The following is a 25,205-nucleotide window of genomic DNA, read 5'->3' as shown; positions in this document are numbered from 1 at the left end:
CAAAGAAAATAGTATGTTACCACCTTTTGTGGTCTTAATGTACCAAAAAGGGAACTCCAACTGTAGATCTTCAATGTATGATTGCCATGCTCTTTCTATACTATCATTGATTGAAAATAAATTAATAAACAGCATTAATGTTGCATTTCTCTTCTTGAGAGAAAAGGGTCACCTTGCAGTTTTTCATAATTATTGCTTCAAGCAGGTATTGGTATTTTAGTTTACATATACTTTATAGTTTCATATTATGCCAGAGGACTCAAAATACTTTTAATTAAATGGAAATATGAAAATTCTTGTTGCTGAACGTGTGTTTTTAATAGTAGATGGACAAATGGCAAATTCCTCGATTCAAGAACCTGATAAAATTATCATGAATGTAATTATGTTTTAATGCAAAAAAAAAAAAAAAGCTCATAAAGCTGTACCCTTATAGGTTAAAAGGAGAAGAGCAATTACTTTTAACTTCTAGAGGTAGTTATATACAAATTGCAGATTGCATAGGCATAATTCTGCAAAAAGCGTCTTGTGATTTAGTTTGTAAAAACTTTTGTGACCTCTTTTAGGTACCTTACTATTTCAACCCACAGTTGCATTGAGTTTCTATACTAGAGTATAGAAAAAAGTATTAATCAGGACAAAATGTGTAAATTAATTATTTTTAGTGCTGAAAATCGATCTCCAGCTCTGCAAAACAGAAATCTAACTGCAGTCTGTAACATCTTTTGTGGAGTAGACCTCACTTGCTTAGTACCAAGGTCTTGGCTAACTTTTAAATCCACTTACCCTGCGGCTCTAGGGAAGGATAAGGAGTATACACTAGTCAGAGAAGTCCAACTTGGAAAAAGTCACTGATCTCCTTTGTCTTACTGGGAGGCTTACATTTGAAATTCTGGGACCCAGCTCTGACTGATCATCCATTTAACTGTTATCAGCTTCAGATGTCTGGGATATTTACAGAGATACTGGGTTTTTGCAAAGAAACCATGACATCTAACAGTACTTAGATGCAACTGAATTCTGAAGTCATACCAAAGACGAATTTGGTTCAGCATATGTAAATTATTTTGTACGTGTGTTGAAAAGAAGAGAATAGTACAAGTGCTTTGTTTTGAGCAGCACTGTTTTCTCAAATTAAAAAGCAATAGATTTTTGTTGTTRCTTTGATCTGAATTAAAAATGCATGTTTAGTTTTTGGATAATTGTATGCCTTTTAAATTGCTTTCTAGAAGAGAATGCCTGTACAAGTAGACTTCTAGTCTTACTTTATGTTCAGTAGTGTGATAGTTATTCTAAATGATTAATTGAAAAAATATTTTAAATACTTAATTCTGAGTAAATTGTTATTTGAGTACAGTGAGTAAACCTTCCCTTTTATTTCAAACCCTTTGAAAATATAGAAACAAGGCTTTTGACTTGCTCATAACCATTTAATCCATATGCAGCTACGAAGGCAATAGTCTTTTCCATGATCCAGCCACAGATGTGCTTGTATTAAGGCTGTACAATGAGACAACAGTAAACAAAAATCACAGCTAAAGCAGCAAATATTAGAGGGAAATGAAAATTCCTGACTCAGAGGAGCAGGGCAATGACAGAAAGACTCCTCATTATAGATCTTTTCATATGAGGAAGAATGAGTGATAAATGAGGTTTCTGTGACACAAAGAGGATAGAAACACAGTTGGACGTTCATGCAGAAATTATGCTCACTGTATGAAACAAATAGAAGAATTGGGGATATCTAATTTGCATTTCTTACCAACAAAATGACTTTGGAGACATCTTCTRAAACAGATGGCAGAGTTGTCAACGGTAAGAGAAAGGTATAATATTGACCTTTTCCATTATTTAGGTTGTAGTGCAAAGTGACAATTACTCTAACCTGCTTACTGAAAGTTTTCCTGTTTCTTAATTGATTCGCTGTATAAAAGTCTACAAGCTTTTTAAAATACTGACTTGACGAAATCTGCCRTGATGAGTAATTCTCTAGCATTTTCTTTAGTTCAAATAATAGCAAAGCATAGAATAATTACAATGGAAATTACTCTTAATGACCTGAGTAGGCATAGTGACTTCAGTGTCTAATCAGAGTTGGTCCCATTATGATTTGCAGTAGCTTCTGTAGTGAATAAGATGGTTTGTCATCTTTAACCAGTGTGAGAAGTCATGTTGATCTAGCAGTGGACAGGGCAATGTATGTTGGYTAACAAAAGCAATTTTAGGTACCTAATTATTTATAGCACTTTCAAAAATACTTTATTTACCACAGGCAACAACTGTCTGCCTCATTTTTGCAACATGAGCAGGAATTTAATGTAGACTGTATTTCTTTTCTAAGCTTGAGGCTTGGTGTGAAGCTGTTCTGTTCCTGTTAAGTGGCCTTGTGAGTTGCAGATGCCCAGACTCCTAGACCTAGGAGTTTACCTAGGCAGTACCTTTACATTAGAAGCTTGCTTTCTTCTGTGATCTGTGTCTCCGGGCAGGAGACAAGTTTAATTCTTTTAAGCTTTGAAGAAATAAAACTATTTTTCAAATCTTTTTTTAAAATAAGAGAGAAGGTGGTCTTTCAGTCAAGCTATAGTTGTACTTGTTTAGTGTAATGGCAGGGGCGTGTGTTTGTGTGCTGGAAAGGGCAACATGCATTACTTTGATTTAATTTTTTTTAGGCTACCAAAGACAATGAATAACCTATATAATCAATGTATGCATAAAAAAGACAGTGCTGAAGTTTCAGACAATTAGGTCACTCAGTGTACCTCCAGCTGTCTCGCACATTGATCTTCACTACTGTCTAGTAATTCCTTCAACCTACAGTAAGTCATGAAGTCATTTATTAGCTTTACCTAAAAATCAATCTCTACCCACAGTGGCAGCCACTCCATTATCTGGTGTATTTCAGACAAAAGARATGATTGAAACAGGAACTCCTACATTTCTGTGAAGATCAAGAATGGCACACCACCCTGTAATTTAGGTAGCTGCACAATAGTTTTCATTTGCATTAGCAGAGCAGTGCAGATTGTACTGAATTATTCCATAAAAACACTTTCAAGTTTTGAAAGATATATTGTGATTTATGAATATTATTTATTTTGGTTTGTTTGATGTTGTTATTTTAAACTCGGACTCTCTTTAAGCCCAGAAAATGACGCATTTTTGAGTCTGAGTCACGGTTTTAGTCTTTGAGACACCTTAACATTCAATAACATTTACAGAATTTACAGAATTACAGCTATTTACAGAATAGCTGAATCTAAATCTGTCAAACAGTCAATTCCATTCCCTTTGTTTATTAGTAAAATGAACTTCTTTCTTATGTGATACTGGCATTCATGAGAAGCCTGCATTTGTTATAACATTTTTATTTTCTTCAGTAATATAGTCAGCTGGGTCAAGTTTGACTACATTTTGYGTTCTAATTAATTCAAACTAAATTTCTATTTTTTTGAGATTTGGATGAAGCTAGCTGATGTATCTACATTTATCAAAAGGCTGAGGCTTTAATTCTTCACATGCATTTTTCCTCTGACTTGCATGACTTTGAAAGGTTTAGACAGGATAACATTTAATCATAGCGAAAATATAATTGTAAATTAAATAGTCAAGACAGATTCTTTTCAATTTTTTTTGTCCCTGTAGCTTCTCCATCCATATTTTGAGCATTATTTTTGATCAAACTGAGCATGCTGTAAAGCAACGCGTTATACTGTCATAGAAGGATTCTATYTACCAGGGTTGTTGGTCAGAATACTTCTCTTTAGAAAGACAGAAGCAACTTTAGTTTGAGAAGAAATTTAAAACTCAGAATTAAAAGATGATTGATATACTTATTTTGGAAGAACTAGGACTTGCTTGGGGCCCAATTCTGCAGCTGTAATTCATGAGTAGTGCTGAAGGAAAGTAATTTGTGCAGCATTGGACGCTTTGTGATGGTAGTGACATGACTGTACCCAAYTTTTTTGTTTCCTTAAGATGAACTTCGCTTTGCATTAGTTTTTATCCAAACCTTTCTCTTCTACACAACACATTTTCTTGTCAGTTGTGATATTCAGAATAACTGTAGTTAGTGATATGGCAGACTTTTACTGTGGATGCAGATAAGATTTGCAAGAAATCTTGGTACAGTGGTCAGAGCAAATGATATATTTCTGTATTACAATTTATACTTTGGACTCCTCCTTTTCATTGGCACAGCTGTAGTGTTTTATAAGCAACATGTTTCATTAAAAAGCGTAGAGCCTAGGTATGAGTTATGTGAAAGTGGAAATTAGGCTTAATTAATGCTCCAGACATGTCTGTCTTTATTGCACTACTTATTTTAATATATTGTTTTAAATAGATTGGACTCAGCTGTTGAGGCAGAAGCAACTTGTTGGTTTTCCATAGCAAAGGACACTAGGCATCAGGGCAGTCAAGTGACTGGCCAATAAAACTAAAAATCATTTTTTAATTTTATACTGATTTTTTTTAAATTATTCTTTTTTTTAATAGCCTGTTCATTTGACTTGTGCAGAAAAATTCCTTGCATGTTACAGCTTTTCAAAACATGAGAGAGATCAGTGTCAGTTCTTGAAGAATATTAGATTGTTTGCTGCTGAGAATGGGCTTGACTTGTTATTGTGAGCCAAAGAACTTTATCCAACAAACAACACATGAAAGTCCTATATGAATCTTTAGCTGGATTGGCTGTTGGGAAGATGGTAGAGGAAATGTCAACGTTTTCTATTGCTTATTCTGAGCAATATTAATTACCTGTTTTGTGATAGGCAAAAAGGCAGTCACATGCAGAACCTAGTCAAGCACCAAGGCCTAATCCAATCAGGTTGATGATGTATGAAGAAAGTTTATAGAATGACCTTGTGCATAATTACTCATTTGRTGGCTGTTAGTAAATGGCGCAAATGGAATCTGGCATACACTGTAACACATTAATGAATGCCTTCCTCCCTACATCTTCTGTACAGAAAAATGATTTTAATTAAGACTTCTGTGATTAGTTGTTTAATCAGTCATTAGGCCAATACATATGGAGTCGATTAACTTTTTACATTTGAATAGACATTTGATGCTACTACAAGCCATACTTTTTTTTTTTTTTTTTTTTTTAAACAGTGTGTAATAGGCAATTGACTTGAAGTCTGTCTAGCCAGGGTACGTTACTCTTGCAAAAAACTGACTAGTCTTTGCAGCACGTTAGTATTATGGTTACTCTAGGTGTATTTCATTACATACTATCAGGATTTTAATGAATCAGCTCAGTTATGAATTCAGTGTTGTGGTTATGGAGTGTTCTTTATTTCAGTTACAAGTAGTGGGGTAGAGTTGCCTTTTAAAGTAAATGTATTCAGAAACTAAACTCYTAATGTATTTTATTATTACGAATTATATACTTTGCATTTCAGTGCTTTTATACAGTTCTTTTCTGAAGTTAAGTGGCTGCTCCTTTTGATACAGGAAGACATAACTATTTGGTAGATACAAAAAATGAGGTATACACAGTGAAGAAATTATTTACTAATAATCATAAAAGGTGTTGAGTGGTCCATCTGCCCATGTTGGATCAATACTTGAAGTCACTTACTAGCTGTCAATCAAAGTCATGGAGTCATTTGCAGAACCATAAGAGAACAGAAGTGTCTCATATTTTAGAATAGGTCTTCACTTCATTGTTTGCATTGTGGTTAGTTCATATACCTTCTCTCTTCAGAAGACAGTCCTCTATAGGAATATCAAAGCTTCTTTAAAAAGTGAATAAGCAAAAAAACCTCTAATATCAATCCTACCCRGCAGTTAAATACAGAGAAAATTCACTGGTAACATTTTTATGATTTTTTTTTTAATTGAATTTATATTGGCTTACAGGAGAGCATTGGCAGTTTCTGTTAGTGTGCATTTGTTGAAACCCTATTGCCCAGAGCAGGGAAAATCTCAGTTGTCTGGATTTTTCTCTTGAGCATACATTATAGATGAAACTGACAATAAAAACAATATAAAAGATTAAAAGCGGTAGTAAGGTTTGTTGGATCCTAGTATTGTCTTGAGTCAGGACTCTTGGCTCTTGGAAGAAGTCAGTGATACGGTATATAACGAGCAAGACAAACTAAGACCAGCAATGAACTAAAACCAGGTTTGTCTGGGATGACAAAAGAAAGCACTCGTTGGTAGAATGGCTCATGAATGGATCACAAAGAAAGTTATCTGTGGGGAAAAAAAAAAAAAAAAAAAGAACCATAATTGGAAGTTTCCCAGGGAAAGTGGTGGTGGTGTGAAATGCTGGCATGGTGAATTTATGATGGTTTTGAAAACAGCAATATTGTTTGAAAACAGCAGTACTGTATTGTTTAATCTTCAAGTTAGTATTTTTTCTTGTAACGTTACTTTTTACAAGAAAGAAGTATTTAGATTGTTGAGAAGGCGAACGTGTACTGTGCTTTGCATTGAACTAACCAGGAATAGCAGTCAGAAAAAGATGTGAGATTGCATCTCAAGTATAGATATGATATCTAATCTAAACAACTGTTCATAGATCTGTTCTTAAAGAGTGAATTACCTTGTTTCTTCTTTCAGCTGATTCTTCAGAATGTTCCTTTACAGAGTTCATGCTATTAACTATTAGAATTCATGTAGACAAATACAGTAGGCGTCATGCAGAATGCTGAGGCACTCTTACTTCTTACTCACTTCTTACCCAAATGGTAAGAAAATCTACTCAGAAGTTGTTAAAGTTTTAAAGAGGGAATTTCAGGGATGGCATATTGTAGAGAGAAGCAAAGTAGCTTAGATCCTGAAGGTACTGTGTTTGACTTTTTAGCAGACCGATGAAAGACTCATTACTATTGAGTGGTTAATGAAAATGACTTCAGGGACTGAAAAGAYTGTAACACTAGAAAATATAGTGAAAGAATGATTTATAAATCCCTATTTGAAAGATCACCTGATAAAGAAAGACAACCAAATGCTGAGACAGTGTAACCTCTTGATAGAGAAAAGGAAAGCAATTGGGTTGGACCACCAACAAGTGGGCCCTGGGGAGTGATAGCTTAAAATAAGTAAAAGTGGAAATCCCTGCTGCATGAGGAAGTACATGAATTAGAGTATTTTAAGTCACTATAGTCCTGATCTCTTGAGTCCATTTCCAACATAAATTAAGAATATGACAATTTGAATCTGTAGGAGTAAATGCAGTTAAGTCTATGCTAGTAACAGAGTTTTATAATTATACTGTGGGGTTTTTTTGTTTGTTTGTTTTTTTTTGTTTTTTTTTTTTTTCATTTTGTGATGTCCTCACCATGATGGGAGATGGGGGAGCTGTCCAGCCTCAGTACACAAATGGCTTCCTGTTAGGTCAAATCCTCAATATTTCAATAGTTTTGTTTTAATATCTTCTTGGTGGGCTATTGCAAAGAAGTAGCAAAAGGGAAAGGAATAGACTATTTTCTTTGTATGCTTTTCTTTTTCCTCAAGAAAACTTACAAAGATTGAGGGGGAAAAAAAAAAGTCCTGTCTTGTCTAGYCAAGGAATAATAAATAAAAGCAGATGTGAGGGGTAGGAACTGAAAGCAGCTGGACAGGATGGATGTGATCTGGCTTCTCTGGAGCTTCAGTTTTTAATCCCTGTGGCTCAGTGTGAATATTCCCCCCCAATGCAATGCAGAAATAATAAACGGAGCACAGTATATGGAAGGGTTCCTAAACTGACAAAGGAGGAGGGAACAAACCACAGTTAATGCTCTTCATGCTGATTTTTCATTCACTTGAATGTGTATCTCAGCAACCTTTTGTTATGCTTACTCAGTATTTGCAAGAGGCGTATCTTGTTGAGATGAAAACTGTAAGTCTTTGGAAATTTGTTATAATTGGAAGGTACCTTAATTCAGAGCTTTTATCTGAAGAGGTATAGTGATCCCTTCCCCATTCCTGATATTGCCTCTGCACACAAATGTTTCTTTTCAATTAAAGTAAACACTGAATCATTGGTATGTATTGTGATAAAATTTCTCACTCTATCTTTAAAATGATCAAATACTCAGTTAAAATGTAGAATAATTTGGCCTTATTCTGTGTCTTTAGTCTTGTCAAGTCCTGACTTGACCGCTGGAAAAACTCTATCTAATCTGCAGTTCCTAGATAGGAAAAGCAATTCTCTAGATCCAAGCTAACATGGTAATTGAGATGACCTCAGGTGTTTATTGCCCTAGTCTGTGACAACAGCATTCAAAAATAGGCACAATCCCATTCTCTCCTGCCTGGTAATGTATTTCAATGTAACTTGTGTTTAAAATGGTTTGTATGTTGGAAATAATAATTTGGGGTGAATATGAAGTAGTATGCAACAGAAATGAAAGAAATGCCCAACTAAATAAGTAAGATGTAGGTTCTTTTTCATGTTTGTTCTGTTACCAGAATAATGGTCAGATTTGTCAGGGTTACACTTAGAAGCTGTCTTGCAAAGTAGATAATTGAGAAGAACATTTTGGTACTCTGCTCCCACAAGAAAATTATGGGAACTGCAGTAAGAGTGCTGCAAAATCTCTCATTTGTAATAGGCAATGAGTGGCAAGAATTCATTATACATTCACACAGCTGCACAGAAAGAGCACCTGAAACTGGAATTTTTATTCCACTCATCTATGGTCCTAATATTCTTAGGTATTAGGATCTTTCTATGCTAGGCTTTGGAACTAGAGTAGATAGGAATTCCATCCCCTTTTTTCATATAAATCATTGTTTCTGTGCAGTATTTGCACTTAAAGCAGTAGTTCTGGATGCTGAGATTCTTGGTTTCTCTTGTTGATATGTTGTATGTTCTTGATCTTCTATGTCATTTACGTTTTTGAATCCAGTAGTGTATAAATCTCTGAACTCATGAAGTTAAACTATAAATAGTTATCTCTAGTACCTTTTTAAAGGTAYGTCCAACTTCTTCCATGTTGTAATGCAAAAGAGTAATAAGCCTAGAAAACTTTGCCTAAAGGTTACCAGCTTCCTCCCCCTACCACCAAAAAAAAAACACAGATTTTTTTCTAAGATTAAGTGCAAGGCATTTCATCTACTAAGCAATATTATCAGAAATAAGGCAAAACTGTTTGGATAACAGTATTTGTTTTAATTGCTGTGTTGATGGTGGCTGTGGTATCATTGTTTTTGTCAGAAAACAAACTAAGTGGGAATTTTTATTAGCTGAAGGGACCTAATGCCATGAAAGGAAAGATTTGTAAGAGTTTTCGAGTAACTCTTCTCGTCAAGTTCAAATTGACTATTTTCCTGCCTGAACATATCCAATCAAATATTCTCCATCAGCTACGAATGTGTCAACATTCCGTTGCTTAACTGTTTTGCAACATCAGCTAGAAGGCTTAGTTAAGAACAGGCTATAATGGAAGTGCTGTCTATGTGCATAAGATACATGTCTGTGGAGCTTGCAGTTTAAGTAGAGAAGACAGACATAGGGAGATGCAGTCAATTTTCACGGTCATTCTTCTGATGGGTAACATGCATGACAATAGTAAAAGAATCGTTCAGCCAAGTGAGTCTATGCCAGAACCAGAAATTGAAGGCTGATTTRTTATTGCCATCCGTCCTTTCTTATTGCTTTAACTTTTCTATGATCACTCCTTATAACCATGCCAAACTAAAAGCTAATTTTTTCCACTACACTGAATAGAAGGGCTTTTATACTTCCAAAGTTTATTGAATCACTTCATTAGATTGTAGGCATAAAACCAGGTTATTACTTAAATTTACTAATCAAACTTCTTTATTTTATGTTTAAATACGTATAGCTGAGTCAAAATATCATTTAAACAGCAAAACATGCCTACTAAGACTAGGAGGATATCCCCTTAATCTCAAACTAAMCTTAGGGGCCAAAATTCTCTGTTTAGCTGAAGATTGTGATTCTAGTATTCTAATTCAGGAAATCTTGCTGCCCAGCTTTAGAGATTAAACCCAAACTTCTATATATCCTTGTTCCTTTCCTTACCCTACAACAGAACATATTAAGTTGCATTTGTATGTGTTCATACTGAGATATTTCAAAGAGAACTAAAAAATTTGGCCAAATTTGTAGCCTAATAAAATACCCATATTGAAATAATTTTTACTGATTAATAATAGCTGAGTACTTGACCTGTTGGGTCTAGTTAAAGAAGAAAATTGCTTGCTATGAAGAATGGTCACAGCTAATCAATTCTGCATTTATAGGAGTTTGAGAACTAAATTTTCAAAGCAGTGTACAGGGAATTATTTGCACAGCTCCTGTTCCCTGCAAGTAGGCTATAAATGTATGCCAAGCATTCCAGTAGCCATCATCTGTGACAACTTGTAGTGSCATAAAGAGAAGTCAAAACAAAATATGGTAAAAACCTTCCATGTGAAAATTTTAATTTGCACACTGGGGAGAGTTAAAGGAATGCGTATTTTTGTCTGTTGTCTTAAGTGATGGTTTACTTGGATGAATTAAGGCAATATTCTTCAAAGCTTTATATGCAATTATTGCACAAAGATAATGATAGCGATTCAATATCTAATAGCAGTCCAATTAAGTTATTTTCACTACTAGATCATGAGATACTGCTAGAGTTTATTGTAGGCAACAATTAAAGTATATTGTAAAAGCTGCATACTGTACAAGAGAGTCTGTCTAATCCAAGGTCCTGAAAACCATAGCTGTAAATAATCATGCAGTCTTGGGAGTGCTTTAACATATAAACTCTGTAGTCAGCTAAGAATCAGCAGTGCACTGGATTTTTGATTTTGCAAAGCTGGTTTGTTTAATGCAAAAATCCCATCAAAATTAACATTAAAATTATGACTTGGTGAATGGAATAAATTATTTCTGTCCTTCACAGGTTTCTACAAAAGTAATGGGGTAGCTCAGTAGTTTATCATACTGCTCTGATCTTATTCAGATAACATAATGACACTTGGTCATGTTTGAATTTAATTTCTAAAAGTTCACAATAATTTTTTTTCTCTGTTAATTTTTTCACCAGAGAAATTAAGTTTTCTGAATTAGTTTACCCTTTGTAATCTGTTCTAAATATAATTTTTGGAAGGCAATAGCATTTTGGAAAACTACTGAATACTGAGGATTCTCTATCATTGAACATGTTACTTCATAATTTCTTGTGATAGAGCACCTGGATGAAATTTCATCTACATCAGCAGAGGTTTGGTTTGCTTAACAGTGATCATTAAGACATACGTCCAAACAAAAATGTTAGTAATTGTACATACTTAGAACATTGTGGGAATCTGGAATGTTTTTGAAGGCCATCGTCTGCCTATTGTTACAAACTGAAAAGCTAATCTTGTAGCCTTGCCCCCAAGAGGATTGACTTTAAGTACATTCACACTGATCCAGGCAATTCCAGACGGGCTTCCTGACAAAAAACAGTTAACAGTTCTCAGAGTAAAAGCTTCCAATAAACTTCATTTATAGGGAGGAGTGTAGAGATAACTTCCATATGTAACACATTACCAAAAAATGATGCACTGCAGGGGTGTACAGACAGATATTATTCTGGAGAGTTTTTCCCTAGTAACAGTGCRATTATGGTGGTTTCTCATTAAAAAGAATCTCTAAGTCAGTTAAAATATTACACGTTTTCTGTTCTCATGGATGCTGAAATACAACTTCTGTTTCTCTTTTTCATTGCTGTTTATTTTTACACTATTTTTCCTCAAATATGAGTGGTATCATGAACATACAGACTAATATAATAAAGTGAAAGTGTCTATATGCACAGGCATGGACAATTGCACTTTCTGATGATTGATTGTAATGTTAAAGCCTGAGCATAGTATTTATGGTGATCTTGAACATACTAATGTAACTTTAAAACTCTTTCCAGACTGAAATGTAAATAATTAATCCTATGTAAGATTAGATATCTATGTAAGTAGAACAAGAAATGGTTTATTTGAAACCAGTATGGTTTAGACGGGAAATACAGAATATGAGCTAATTATCCACAATTAATATAAAAAGACTACATTTCCGTAAGAGTGTGTAAAAGATGTATTCATGTAGTCCACCTTAGTGTTAGTTTGTGATTTTTGTCCTAAACACTTAGATAAATAAGCCTATAGTAGTTGAATTACATGCTTTTCAAAAAGAATATAAAATAAAACCAGCAACATAGCACTAAGCAGCAGAAATTGAACCCAAAATAGCTATTTGTGATGAGTCATGCAAATTTACCATTGTCTTTGTTTCCCCAAAGTTATGGTACTGACAGGACAGTAGAAGAACAAGTGGTAGAAAGCGCTTCTATAGAATGTAAAGATGTGTTTGATTTTCTGAGAGAGACTGACAGGAAATCATTATTACAGTTTTTAAAACTAAGGCAATTCAATTGATACAAATAGAGATTCACTTAAATGATTTAAATCTGTAACTTAAAGGAGAATCAGACTGATTAGCCACAGAACTAAAAGACATGATCTGAAAAGGAAAATTTTCCCCGGATGTGGTTTTAGATTTGTATGAAGAGACAAAACATGATGATTAAAAATAGGATTTTGTACTATAGTTACTTGCTTCAAAATTTTGTTCACCAACTGGGAGTCCTCCTGGAACATATAGATAGAATTTATAGAATAGCATGTCATTAATATCAGATACATTTATCATTTTATCTGCTCATAAAGTATCTGTTAGTAGATGGCAATTAATTTTTCTGTGTACATTAGATAACTGGCAAGATTCAGTCATTTTTTGTAAAGTATTTATTGACAAATATTTGCCAGATTTGACTTTTCAATTTTTTTTCAGCAAATGCTTTTATTAAGTAGCTTGCAGTTAGGAGTATGTGCCTAGCCAGAGTTAACTGACTGAAAATTTGATGGAGTCTGTGAAACAAGTGTTGCTTTCCTCCATATGCAGGCAGGGACTTGAAGCAGTAATGATCCTGTTCCCTGACTTTAATCTTAAGGTAGACTCCTCCAAGAAGTAAAGCATTTGTTTTTGAGAACTTTCTTAAGCAATGGTGAGTTGGAGTGTCTTTGTACAGRTGAAATGTACCTCCGTTTTTCCCCTACCAATTTCTCACTTGTACAGTTTTGAATGATTAGTTTGAAGACTTTTTAGTTAAATGGGATAGCAGATTCTGCACCCCCTCCCATGATATATTTGATCCATAGCTGCTAAAGTTCTAACAAAGAAAAAGGGAAATGATACTCCATTTCTAATTAAAGAAATAATTTTCCTTTACAAATAGAGTTTTTCTCTCAGCTACACTGTTAAGGATCGATGGGTTGTCACATGCATGTCTTTTTAATAAATGCCAGCTTAGATGACATTAAAGTGATAGACTGATCACTGTAATCAATGCAATTCAAAATTGCTTCATGACTTAAATGAACTTGTTTCCTTTCTGTGATTTTCCCACAGTTAGAATTGTCTGAGCAACAAAGTACAAGATTGCATCTTAGCTTGAAGTAAAATGTGACCATAATACAGAATTAAAAAATTTCACATAGATGCAGGTTTTCTACTCTAACTCCTATTTTTATGCAGTTCAAGGGATCTCTATATATATTCCTATTGCAAAGTAGACTTGAGCAGAAAAATAATTTAATGTAGAGGAAAATCATGCTAAGTTTCCCAGAAAGTAGAGTTAATAGATTAAGAATATTGTTTTATATTTCCTTAGTTCTGGTAAATTAAACCATGAATATTGACACTCTGAGACACAAAAACTATACAAATTGAAGGCAATTAGAATTGATCTTTCTTGGTATATAAGCATGAATACGTGATTCACCTGAAAAGAATAACTCTGTGCATATGGTGGAGTGCCTGTACATTTAATGTGAAGCATAGGCTTATCCRTGTTACTTAAACTGATATACTAATGTATTTTTGCCTCCTATAAGCTTGTTTTGCTTGGCTTCTGACAAGCAGATATGTGTATTAAGATGATAGTTCTATGGATTATGCAATGGGACATGGTACAGGAGGGGAAATAAAACATAAGTCTAATTTTGAGCTAAAGGAATCCATACATACCGTTGTTTTTACATTTTAATTATTATTTTTAAAAATCTATTTATGCACAATGCTTCTGAACTCTTTTCTTGTTCTGCATTTACTTTTTCAAAACACTAAAGSTTCTGTAAAAACTCTTAGGGTTCTTGTAAACCCTTTTATTTCTTTTAAAGCTGGCAGACTGACAGCCTTTAGTTATACTAAGTGCTAAATTATTTATCTTCCTTTTTGCTTCATAGCTTTGACTTCTGAATCTTTTAACTTGACTCGTGGGACATATCTGGCACCTCTTTTTTTTCAATTAAAAATGATGTGGTTTCTATCTTTTGTCTTCATTCTTTTATTATGAAAATTGCACATGCAGAATTTGAATATATCAGTATATTAAAGGTGCAGTGTCTGAATTTTTGTAATTGCAATATTAAGTGTAATAAATTTACTAGGTTATCCATTGTTATTCAACACCTGCAATCATTAGAGGATCTAAAATTGATTTTTTTTTTAATAACATTCCTATACTATCTCCTGCCATGTACGTTAGAACAATATTGAGGTCATTTCCTCCTGGATCAAAAATTTTTTAATTGCCAAATGTTTTTTCAAAACAAAAATGTTGAGTATTGATTAAAAAAAAAAAAAAAAGGGCACATAATCTTTAAGTCTGGTCTTCTGCTGAACATAATGTAATATCAATATTTCAATCTCTTGTAAACTTAGGGAGATAAGCACAGGATCAAATACCTTCCTAGTAATCGTGGTATTACTTATATGTTTTAAGTTAGGTATGTCTTAACTTTCAAGTAGGAAAAAAGTGAATAAATGGCAGAAGGAATGATAATCTTTTTCATTGTTGTTGTTCATCAGTAGTGATAAGTTGTTTGGTTTATTTTTTTTTTTTAAGGTGCAAGGATTACTGTATAAACATCTAGCATTTTTTCACAAAATGAGTGTAGTTTTTTTTTGATTTTCAGGGAGATTCATACAGTAGTGTTGTGTGTACTATAGAACATGAATAATATGTACATCATTTTAATGTAAGTACCTTTACAGTATAGTATCATTGTGACTATCATTCAGATAGTATTTATTTTACTAAGCAGGTAGTTCTTCATTTATATGTAACTTTTAAAAGTGTATTTTCTCTCTCACTTAAAATATGCATTTAAAAACTATTACATCAGTTGGTGATACTTGACTTATGATAACAAACAAGACAACATGACTTCAGAGAACCAAATGCTTTTAAAAACTGAACTTAAAGGATCTGAAGCTTATCTCTTTAAAAATATATGTATACACATATCAACATGTATAGATAGAGTGCATATATATGTATCTGTATACATATAAATCAAAAAACACTATTTTGATAGCGGCGAAGCACTTCACACTAAAGTGAAACATTACAAAACACATTAGGGAGGAGGAGTCCTAAACACTCTTATGAGATAACAACAGTAACTCTAGAGATCTCTTTCAGTAAGTAAGCATCATTATCAGTAATAATATGAGAAATTTATTCCACTATGCAGATCTCACGTGACATGCAAAGAGTACAAGCTAAAAAAGGATCTGCATCTCATAAAGAATTCTTTATAAAGTAAAGGTTTTCTTTTCCTATGTCATCATCAACTGAAATGCTGTGGAAGCTGATTTATAGTATAATGTTAGGAGCAAATGCATTGGTCATGAAGATTATTTCTGTTTTTAAATTACTTTATGAATCAGTAAAGAAAGCCAGTTGAATTTTCCTAGCACTTTTTCTTTCAAAATGTGTATCTGCAGTATTTTGAGTAGGTATCCAGTATGTCATGTATCTGGCAATTTTGGGTACTCGTTGAATTATGATTCCTTTGTTCATCTAACATTCTATAAAACCATTATGATTTACCTTGGATATGACTGTAAACAAGATTGTGGGAGCCTTTTAATCTCCTGCTTTTGGTGACACCAAAAACCAAACTCACATATGGAAGGAAGCATATGGAACTTTTGAAATAAATATGTGGCAATAACAGGATGAAGTGTGAATAAATGTTTGTTCTTAATGCCATAACAAAATAGGAGAAGCAGTGCAGCTTGCTACCTGAAGATCTTTTACATCATACTGTGGAGCCAGATTCTCAACTAATGTAAAACAATGTGACTAAATTACGTCAGTGAAGTTGTACCTAATTGGCCATTGCTGTCCAAGGATGCCCAATATTACTATTTCTTGACTGGATGGAGAAGATTAAGAAAATACTTTTTATTTGCTTAAAAACAATGACACATACTTCTTTCCTGTGCAGTAGTGAGGCTTATTAGTCATTTAGAAAACTCAGATCTTTGGATTTCTTTAAAAATAATACTATATTTGCTTTAAAAAGGGGCCATTGTTGTTATAGGCTCACAGTTCCTTCATGTTTGTGTTACTGTGAGCTTGAGCCATCCCATGCATAGAGCTTAAGAGTAATGGAATGGAAGATCAGCTTTATAAAATGCCATTTGGTTGTCAAAGGTGTGCATTCTTACCAAAATAGACTTTTTTTGCAACTTATTTCCAAGACGTATGATAAATTTGTCCATCACTTGATGTTTGTAGCTCTGGTTCATTATCTTTTTGAAGTTTACATTTTAGTTACCTGCCCCATGTGAAACTATGATTCTGACATTCCATCTGTCTTAAAATCTATTAACCTGCATATATGTGAATTTAAAATATGCACAAAGTCTTCTTAAAAAAATCAATCTTGTTCATCTTGAATGTTTTGATTTTGTCTTTATTGATTCCAAGTTGTTGACAAAGTAGACTTCCATATCTCTTTTTATAGGATTGTTCGAATTTCAGTGCTTTGATGTTTGCTGTAATACTTCTGTTTCATTTTTATTCACATTAGTGTTACACAGTAACTTTTTATTATATTTTTGAAGTTGGTGACCTCTGAAGGATTTGGAACTCTTCAGGTTTCATTGGTGGAAAAATATCTGGTATCATATTCTGGAAAGCCTATGGCTCATTAACTTATGTCTATTAATGGCTACAAAATTCATAAACCTTTACATAATGATTTTTTTTAAGTGCAGTAGTATTAGTTTTTATGGGAATTTTACTGTTATTTATGATCTTCAAAAGAGTTCATTGGAAAAAAGATAATCACACAGGGATTCTAATTTGTAGATACTTCCAGTGCCTTACATTAATTGTTGCAGGCACTATTAAAAATTAAGGAGATTTCAAGACTTGACTTTATAAGGTGAAAGTAATTCTTTGAAGAGAAAGTTGTATTATTAATAGTGGTTGGAATTGATTACTTAAAGAGCTATAGTAATTCATTCGTAAATTCCCTTCTGTTTTAGTTCTTTAAGGTTTGCAAACATTTCTATCATAACTAAGGGATCTGAATTTACTTTTTGTCTGATTACCAGTTACACTAAAAAAACAAAACAGACCCTCCCCCCTTTTAGGAACAGTTTGGGAGCTGTCAAAATTAAGAGTTGATGCTCCCCCCCCCCCCCCCCCCCCAAGCTTGAGTTGTTTGAGACCCAATCTGACCTCAATAAATGGGAGATAAGACTATTTGCACTCTCCAGGGTTGGATTTGTTTGATGTATTCAGTGTATATCAAGTTTATGTTTCTTCTCAAATCCAAAATTGCTGCTCAGTGGATTTAAATCTAGGATTAGTTACAAAGTAGATTTGAGTTTAATCATGTAAGAAGAGACATGTGCTTTGCTCAGGCCCAAACCTGAATCTGTCTCCAGTAACACCAGCTGTGACACTTCCCAGCAGATCTAATGGAATATTTCTATTTGCTTACGAAGTGCCATTAGATTAGATTTCATAGGAAGTCCTCAGCATTGCCTTTCTGAAGATGATGGCATTCAAAGGCAGCTAGAGCTTGCACCACCCTCATGCAAACAGGATCTTTGTGTCCTGACCTACAGACATCTTACTATTAGCAATGGGGGCACGAGGATCTGAGTCAGGAAACATGCTAAGCATGAGGCTTCCGCTTCATCCAATCTCCAAAATACTAGTTAGATATTGCCTTTCAATCTTATCTTAAACTTGTGCTTACCATTACTCATTTAGGGCTCCTCACAGTGATCCCCCTTGAAATCTCTGTGATGATTCATGCTAATAAAATCACATGAAAGTGTAAGAGTTGGCAGGATCAGSTCCTTCAAGATACCTTCAGGGACCATAGATTTTGCAGGAAAATGGAATGAAAGATTATAATAAATATATTAATCTAAGCATTAGAAGAAAATAATTATGGTTCAAAAGAAATACAGAAAGAGCATTTTGATAAAATATGATGTGGTTGCATGTGCAGGCTACATGTATCCTGGGAAAATACATTCTAAGAATGCGGCTATGCCACTGTTAGGCAGTTAAACCAATGCCAAGGAAGAATTTTCTGAATTTGAAAATATAATTGTCTCAACTTGTATGGATGGAAATAGCATGCAAATAGAACATGTACGTTAGAGAAAGAAGCCTGGTATCCAACACACCTTTCAGTCTTCTAAGGAGAGCTTTATTTTTAGTGACCATGTATTTAAATTGGTGAGAACACAACATTTGAAACAATTTAGCAAAAAAAGGAATGCTTGCTTAACTAACTAGATTGGTTTTACAATTTAAATCATGGCTGTGTTGTTGCATTCACAAACCATGATCTTGTAGATTTATAAGCACACTTAACCGCACTGTGAATAGCCCCATTCTAAGGATGTGACGTGAAGGTAAGTCTTTGCTTCATGCAGTCTCAGCTTTATACTTAGTTATGAAAAAGTTGCTTTCAAAGTTAATACTTCGAAACCTCRAAGATCATTCATTCTAATACATTCATTGGGAAGCTGTTGAATATGTAAAATATTTATATTTAGTGCAAAATATCTTGAAGTGTGACAGTCTAGGTGAAAATTACTAGATAGCTATGGTGCTGTTTAATACATTTGTTCATCTTTTGATAATATTTATTATTCATATAGTGCATAATTTAGCTAATCAAGATGAAAACCAGAGAGAAAAGGTTTTTATTAGCACTAAAGGTGGAAACATGTTTAACTTGGTAAGTTTAGTTTAGTGGATGGAAGAAAATAGTATTTTTAAATACTTCAGAAGCATTACAATAACATAGTACTGGAAACCATTTAAGAATTAATTCCAAGTGTCTAACATATTTGCAACTTAATTTTAGCCTGGATTACAGTTTTTGCTAATGAGTAGCCTACACTGTGGATATATTAAACCATAGACTATCTTAACCAGGAGCAGGTTCATTGAGAGAGTCTATTTCAACTTTTTGTCTACAGTGTACATTTATAAGATATGTAATACTGTGATATTGAAGAGCCACATTTTTTTTGGGGGGGGGGCTGGGATGGGGAACGAATGCTAGCAGTCAAACTCAGGTTTCTTATGTAATTCCACCTACTGCTGTACAAGAGTGTCTCAGAGGATTTCAGCAGACTCTTTCAACTGCTCTAGAAATAAGCAAGTGACTCTCAACAGATAGCATACTTTAAGAGGTGTGATCTGGTTAGGTCCATCCTAGCTAACCACGCAGACTGGCGTCTTTGAAGAGCTGCTCATCACTCTCTAACCTCTCTAAACTAGCATCGTTCTTCAATGAACGTTTATGACAACCCTCTGCAAGCCACGTCTGTATTTGAGGTGGAGAAAGTTTACCTATGCTGTATAATCCCTCAGGATGCATGTGTAGGGTGAGATAGCCTTTAAATCTTTAAATTTTTTATGAATGTGGATGCCTGAGGACTTCACTTTTTATGTTTTATGATGCCTTCTTTAGRAGAAGTCAGGTATGCTCAGAAAGTCAGAATGAGCATAACGAACTAAGATATCAGAGGAAAAYTGTGTTTTTCTGAACGTATGATGAATCAATCAAGACTGCTATAATTAGTTCTTGGTAATCACTGAAGACACGAACAAGGGAAGTTTGAAACATTTATTCCAAGAATAGAATGTTAACCTGTGTATACTGGTCATATTCCAGCTTTGGTAGTAACATCCTGTCTTCTTAAATCCTTTTCTAAGTTTCAGTTGCATGTTCTGTCTGTTCTTTATTGCCCTAAATTATTGAGTGTTGCACTTCTCTTTTTTAAGAAAGTACTTCATATCACATATAATTTCCTATGTACTTTCTCTAGTGTGCATCATGCTTTGATGCAATAGGTCTTCTAGATATTCCAATGTTAATACATTCATTTTTATCCTACTTTCCTTTAGACCCTACACAAAGCACCTTGTAATCCATGCTGTTGTAAACGACCATGAATTTATGAGAGAATTCATTAATACTTTCTCTTATTTAAAACTCAAGTTATTTTAAGTGACTGATCGTTTGCTCACCAGTTTAAATAAATTGCGTTATGTTTTTACCTTCTGAATATGGTTGTCACACTATTCTGTTTTAAAGATTTTTCTAGTTATTAATCCACAATTAAATTTATGTTATAAACCTCATACCTTTTGGAGCAGATTTAGCTAGGCAGAATAAATTCCTTGTCCATAAACTCTATGGATCTTGTTTTAGTTTATCAGAATACAGTTGGAGTAGTGCACTAGCTTTTCATATACTTCAGGCATGCAACTTCCTTTGACAGCCATGGTAACCTCTTGCATCTGCAGCCAGAAAACAGCATTGTAGTTGCCCAGGATAGAGAACTTTCAGGATGAATCACTTTACACAGAATAAAAMCGAATGTTTTGTAAGCTTGGTTCTGGCCTTTTTACAATGTTACCCGTTCCTACAGAAGTATAGTTTCACTGTGTCTAGAGATTCTGTGTAAGYGCAAAAGCAGGGAGAGGACGTGTGTAGAGGAAGCCAGTTTTAATATATTTCTTGGTGCCAAAACACAGAATGCTAATGTGTCACCGCAAAGGGAAGGATAAGGAGAGTAGGACTGTTTCTAAGGCAACAAAACATTTTTTCATATTCACTTTTATAACGAGTCCTGTTTCTTTGAAACCCTCAAGGCATTTTTGCAGCCAACGAAAGAGACGAATACCTTTCTTCCCTATAGGACTTGTTTGTGATGCTTCTTATTTAAACCAAAATGTAACAACCAAAGTGGTAGATGCAGTCACCATTCATTTATATAGTACCTTGGTGATCGCTTTAAAAGTGTATACTGATTGTATTACTGTTATTAATCCCAATTATGTAGCACAGTGTTTAATTTTTATGACATTTTCATGCAAAGATTTACCCACAATGTTTAAATAAGTCACATAATATGAAATCAAATAAAAGAAGAGGAAGAAAGGATTAAGAGGCCTAGGCAAGGTAAAGAGTAAAGTTTGCTTTCAAGTTTTTGAAAGTAGGCTGAGATGATTCTAAATCATAGAATAGCCACTTAACACCACTGTGGCATTACGTTTCAGCCAGTTTGAAGCCAGTCCTTTCGCGCCCTATAGCGTGTGAGAGAGGAGTGTAGGAAAGCAAGACCTTCAGAGCAGAATCCTGCCTTCCTAAAAATGATACATATGCCCTGAAGGTCTAATTGAAGTTTTCTGATAAGTGGCATGGTTTATTGCACAGTTGCTGAAGAGAGTATCAGTATTCGGTTGTGTTCTGCTAGATCCTAAGGGACCTGAGCTAGGAACAAAATATGAAGCTATGCTAGGTAAGAAGAGAGGAAAATGAAAGCAGTAGGTGAGGATAGTTTCTAACAATCAGTAGATTTTAGTCTATGATGTGCCAAATTTACTCTGTTTTTGCTAGTTACTCAGCATTTTAAATAGGTATTTAAAACTTCTGTCAGTATTTTTCTTCTGCTTTCAGTCATGTTTTCTTGCATCGATCTATAATTTAATCTGATTTTTTTTTTTTTTAAGTAAGGCAGATAAGGTCCACAGTACACTTAAACTGATGTTAACTGAGCTTGGATAAGTCCAATACTGTAATTTTAAATACTGATAATCCATGTAGAGCCTTCTCAAAATGTTATAGCTGATAATTTAATGATTCTGGAGCTAGGCAGGTTGAAATCATAGAATCATAGTATTGGTAAGGTTGGAAGGGACCTCTGGAGATCATCTAGTCCACCCCCCTTGCTCAAGCAGGGTCACCTAGAGCATGTTAGACAGGTTGCCAGGCAGGCTTTGAATATCTCCAGAGAAGGAGACTCCATAACCTCTCTGGGCAGCCTGCTCCAGTGCTCTGTCACTCTCACAGGGAAGAAATTCCTCCTCATGTTCAGGCGGAACTTCCTGTGTTTCAGTTTTTGCCCATTTCCTCTTGTCCTTTCCATGGGACAACTGAAAAGAGTTTGTCCCAATCCTCTTGACACCCTCCCTTCAAGTACTTATAGACATGATAAGATACCCCTCAATCTTCTCTTCTCCAGGCTAAACAGGCCCAGCTCTCGCAGCCATTCCTCATAAACAAGGTGACATTAGTATCTCATCTGAGGCCCTCTAATGTTTTAGTCTGTGCTCTCAGCTTGAAGTAAAGATAATGCTTGGGGTAGCAATATTGTCACCCTTGCGTACTCATAAATGTGAGTACACCAAATCTGTGACCCTAAATGAATGACTTCATGCTATATGGAATTACAACTTTCTAAAATAGTTGTTGAGTCCATGAGTGTTTAAAAAGTTCAGCAATAGCTTTCTTTGTGTTTAATTACATTTAAAATTCAGATTACTATGTTGTCTTTTAAAAATACTGGAAGTAAAATGAAAAAGCAGATAATTTGCACTTTTGTCTCTCTCTTGAATGTACYAAATACATTGTAGCTGAAGGTCTATGCTGTACATAGCATACAGATGTTTAAAAACAAGACTATAATCTGGATAATGCTGTAGAGCAGAAATAGACCAGCTAACAGATGTTTTCCATAAGATGCATAGTAAATACGCTATATTTTGATCCTTTTCTTCACATACAGAGTAAAGGAAAGAAGCATGTAATACAGACTGGAGAGATGTTGAGTTTTTACTTGGAAATCCTGTTTTTTACAGATACAAGATTTAAAAACTTGTTCACAATGAGCCTTTAGACCAAAATGTAAATAATGAAATTTAAAACATGCCATCTTCAGATTTTTTGCTTAGCATCCCACAGATTCCACGCTTCCTATATTAAATACCTTTGGTGGTCTTAATTCAGAACTGGCATCAAAAGCTGCAGCATTAAGTCCAGGTATGAGTCTCATTAAAGGTGTGTGTGTGAAGAGTCAGGGACTGATCAATTTATAAATTAGGAAATTATTTTTTATTACTGCCTATGCAATGTATGTAGTATCTAAAAAATATTTCTTTCGGAAATGCTTCACCGTTTCACATTTTTCAGTCTCATTCTGTGGAGAAAGAGCAGTATTCCTTTTAAATTATTTCCATTCTGGAATATCTACTTTGACTTCTTAGGTCTGGCTTTTTAGGTATGGCTCTCTAGAGTATGCAAAAAAAAGCCTTAAGGGACTTGGCCAAATGTTTATTACTGAATATTTTAAAAAGAGAGGATTCTACAGATACACCAGCTGTTATGGTAATCCTGTGTTAAAATAAATCATTGTTTAAATTACATTTGAGGTGTCTTTACTGTTTTAACTATATTGTTTTGGAGATTGTATGCTAATAAATGGTGCTTCTCAGTGGTAGCAAAAATTGTCATGATGTCTACACAATGCTTAAACGGTTGTTTTCTCTTTGAGATTTAGCAAAATATAAAACAACAGTATTTGGCACAGGAAMTATATAGCTTTCTAATACTTGAGAATTAATACTTGTGATGATAGGTTTATAATTTTTTTTCCTGTCACTTTCCCTTGTTTATGTACTGATACTGTTTTGTTGTGGAGTTTTTGCTTCCTTTTTTTCCATATTTGAAATGTTTAATTCACAGCTTTCCATTATCTCCTTCAGGCCAGCTTGAGCTTATGGTCCATGAAATGACTGTGTCCCCATTCTTGGGCCAGACTCTCCCATCTGCCTTCAAACTCTTGAGAATTTTGCCAGATAAAATCAAAACCAAGACTATTAAAAAATAGTCTTTGAAAGTAATTGGCAAGTAAAGAGGAACAAAACCCACAGTCAGGGCTCTTATCCAAGGTACATTGAAATCAGTGGAAGTTTTTCCATTCRATGCAGTGGAAGCTGCATTCAGCCTTTGGATCCCATTTATATTTGTACGGTTTTTAATGCAGGAGTGGGGCTTCAGTTTTGAAAATTACAGGCCTCTAACAGCTGAGAGAATAGTACTCACAGAGAACCACGTCATGATTGTCTTCTATGTATTAACATTTCAGAAGACAAACAGGTAGTCTCTGTAGAGATTTGTAAAGTATAAATGGAAAATTTAATCAGTTCTGGTCTTCWTCAATGCATAAGTTTAAGAGGTTTATTTGTTTTTAAGAAGTTAAGTCAAATAACTGGAAATTCAAGTAATGTAAATTATTTGCTTTTGAAGTAATATTGCTCATGTTTTATCAACAATTATATTTGAGTAGGCACAGGTAAAGTCCTGAATATACATCTACATGTGTCTACTGGCAACTAGCATATTTTTGAGATAGATAATAAACTGACTTTTCCTCTCATTGTATTTTCTTTTTATGTATGTTGTCTGTTTAGTCCTCTGCTTGAAATTCTGTATTTCTCTGTAAAATAGGATCTACGTTCTTAATTTGAGTTTCTRAGTGTTATGGTATTATAAATGATTTTTAACTGTTTTACTATTTTTAATGATTTTACTGGTTTCTACCAATATAAATTCTACTCTCAGTATGAAGAGACACTTGAATGTACTTGAATATAACTGTGCTCCCATCCTGTCCCCCCACATTCCTCACTAATGACTTTTCAAAGGTTTTAAAGAGAATTGGCAGTTTCAGTGGCACACTTTGAACAGATATTTATTATAGTAGTTTTTCTAAATTGCTTAAGTATTCTAAATTGATCAAATTCTGAAGCTGATGTAAGGTTTCAGAATACACATGCATCTGATAGAATTTTACTGAAGTTAATGGCATTATATGATGTAGCACTTTCTATCTTTTATATTTGGAGTGAGGATTTGGTCTTGCTCACATTAAATAAGCCATTAGTGTTTGATATTCAGTGGAACTACGGCAGTTTACATGTGCTGAAGATCTGGCCACTGTATCTTACGTTTGTGCAACATCTATGTTCATTAATTCAGAAACCTTTTTTAAAAAACTTCAAGTAATAAACTGAAGTGATAAATTGTTACTC

At 34.1% G+C, this 25,205-nt stretch overlaps 1 long non-coding RNA gene across 2 annotated transcripts in view; it reads left to right on the top strand.

Annotated features, from left to right (window-relative positions):
• The window catches only part of LOC146594637 (uncharacterized), a 136,692-nt gene that overhangs the window by 31,311 nt on the left and 80,176 nt on the right, over positions 1 to 25,205 (top strand). The gene's annotated exons all lie outside the window — the stretch shown is intronic.

This window comes from Rhea americana, unplaced genomic scaffold (genome assembly GCF_003343005.1).
Source record: "Rhea americana isolate MKP2758 unplaced genomic scaffold, rheAme1 scaffold_254, whole genome shotgun sequence".
Lineage (NCBI taxonomy): Eukaryota > Metazoa > Chordata > Aves > Rheiformes > Rheidae > Rhea > Rhea americana.
This window is presented reverse-complemented; position numbering and strand designations above follow the sequence as displayed.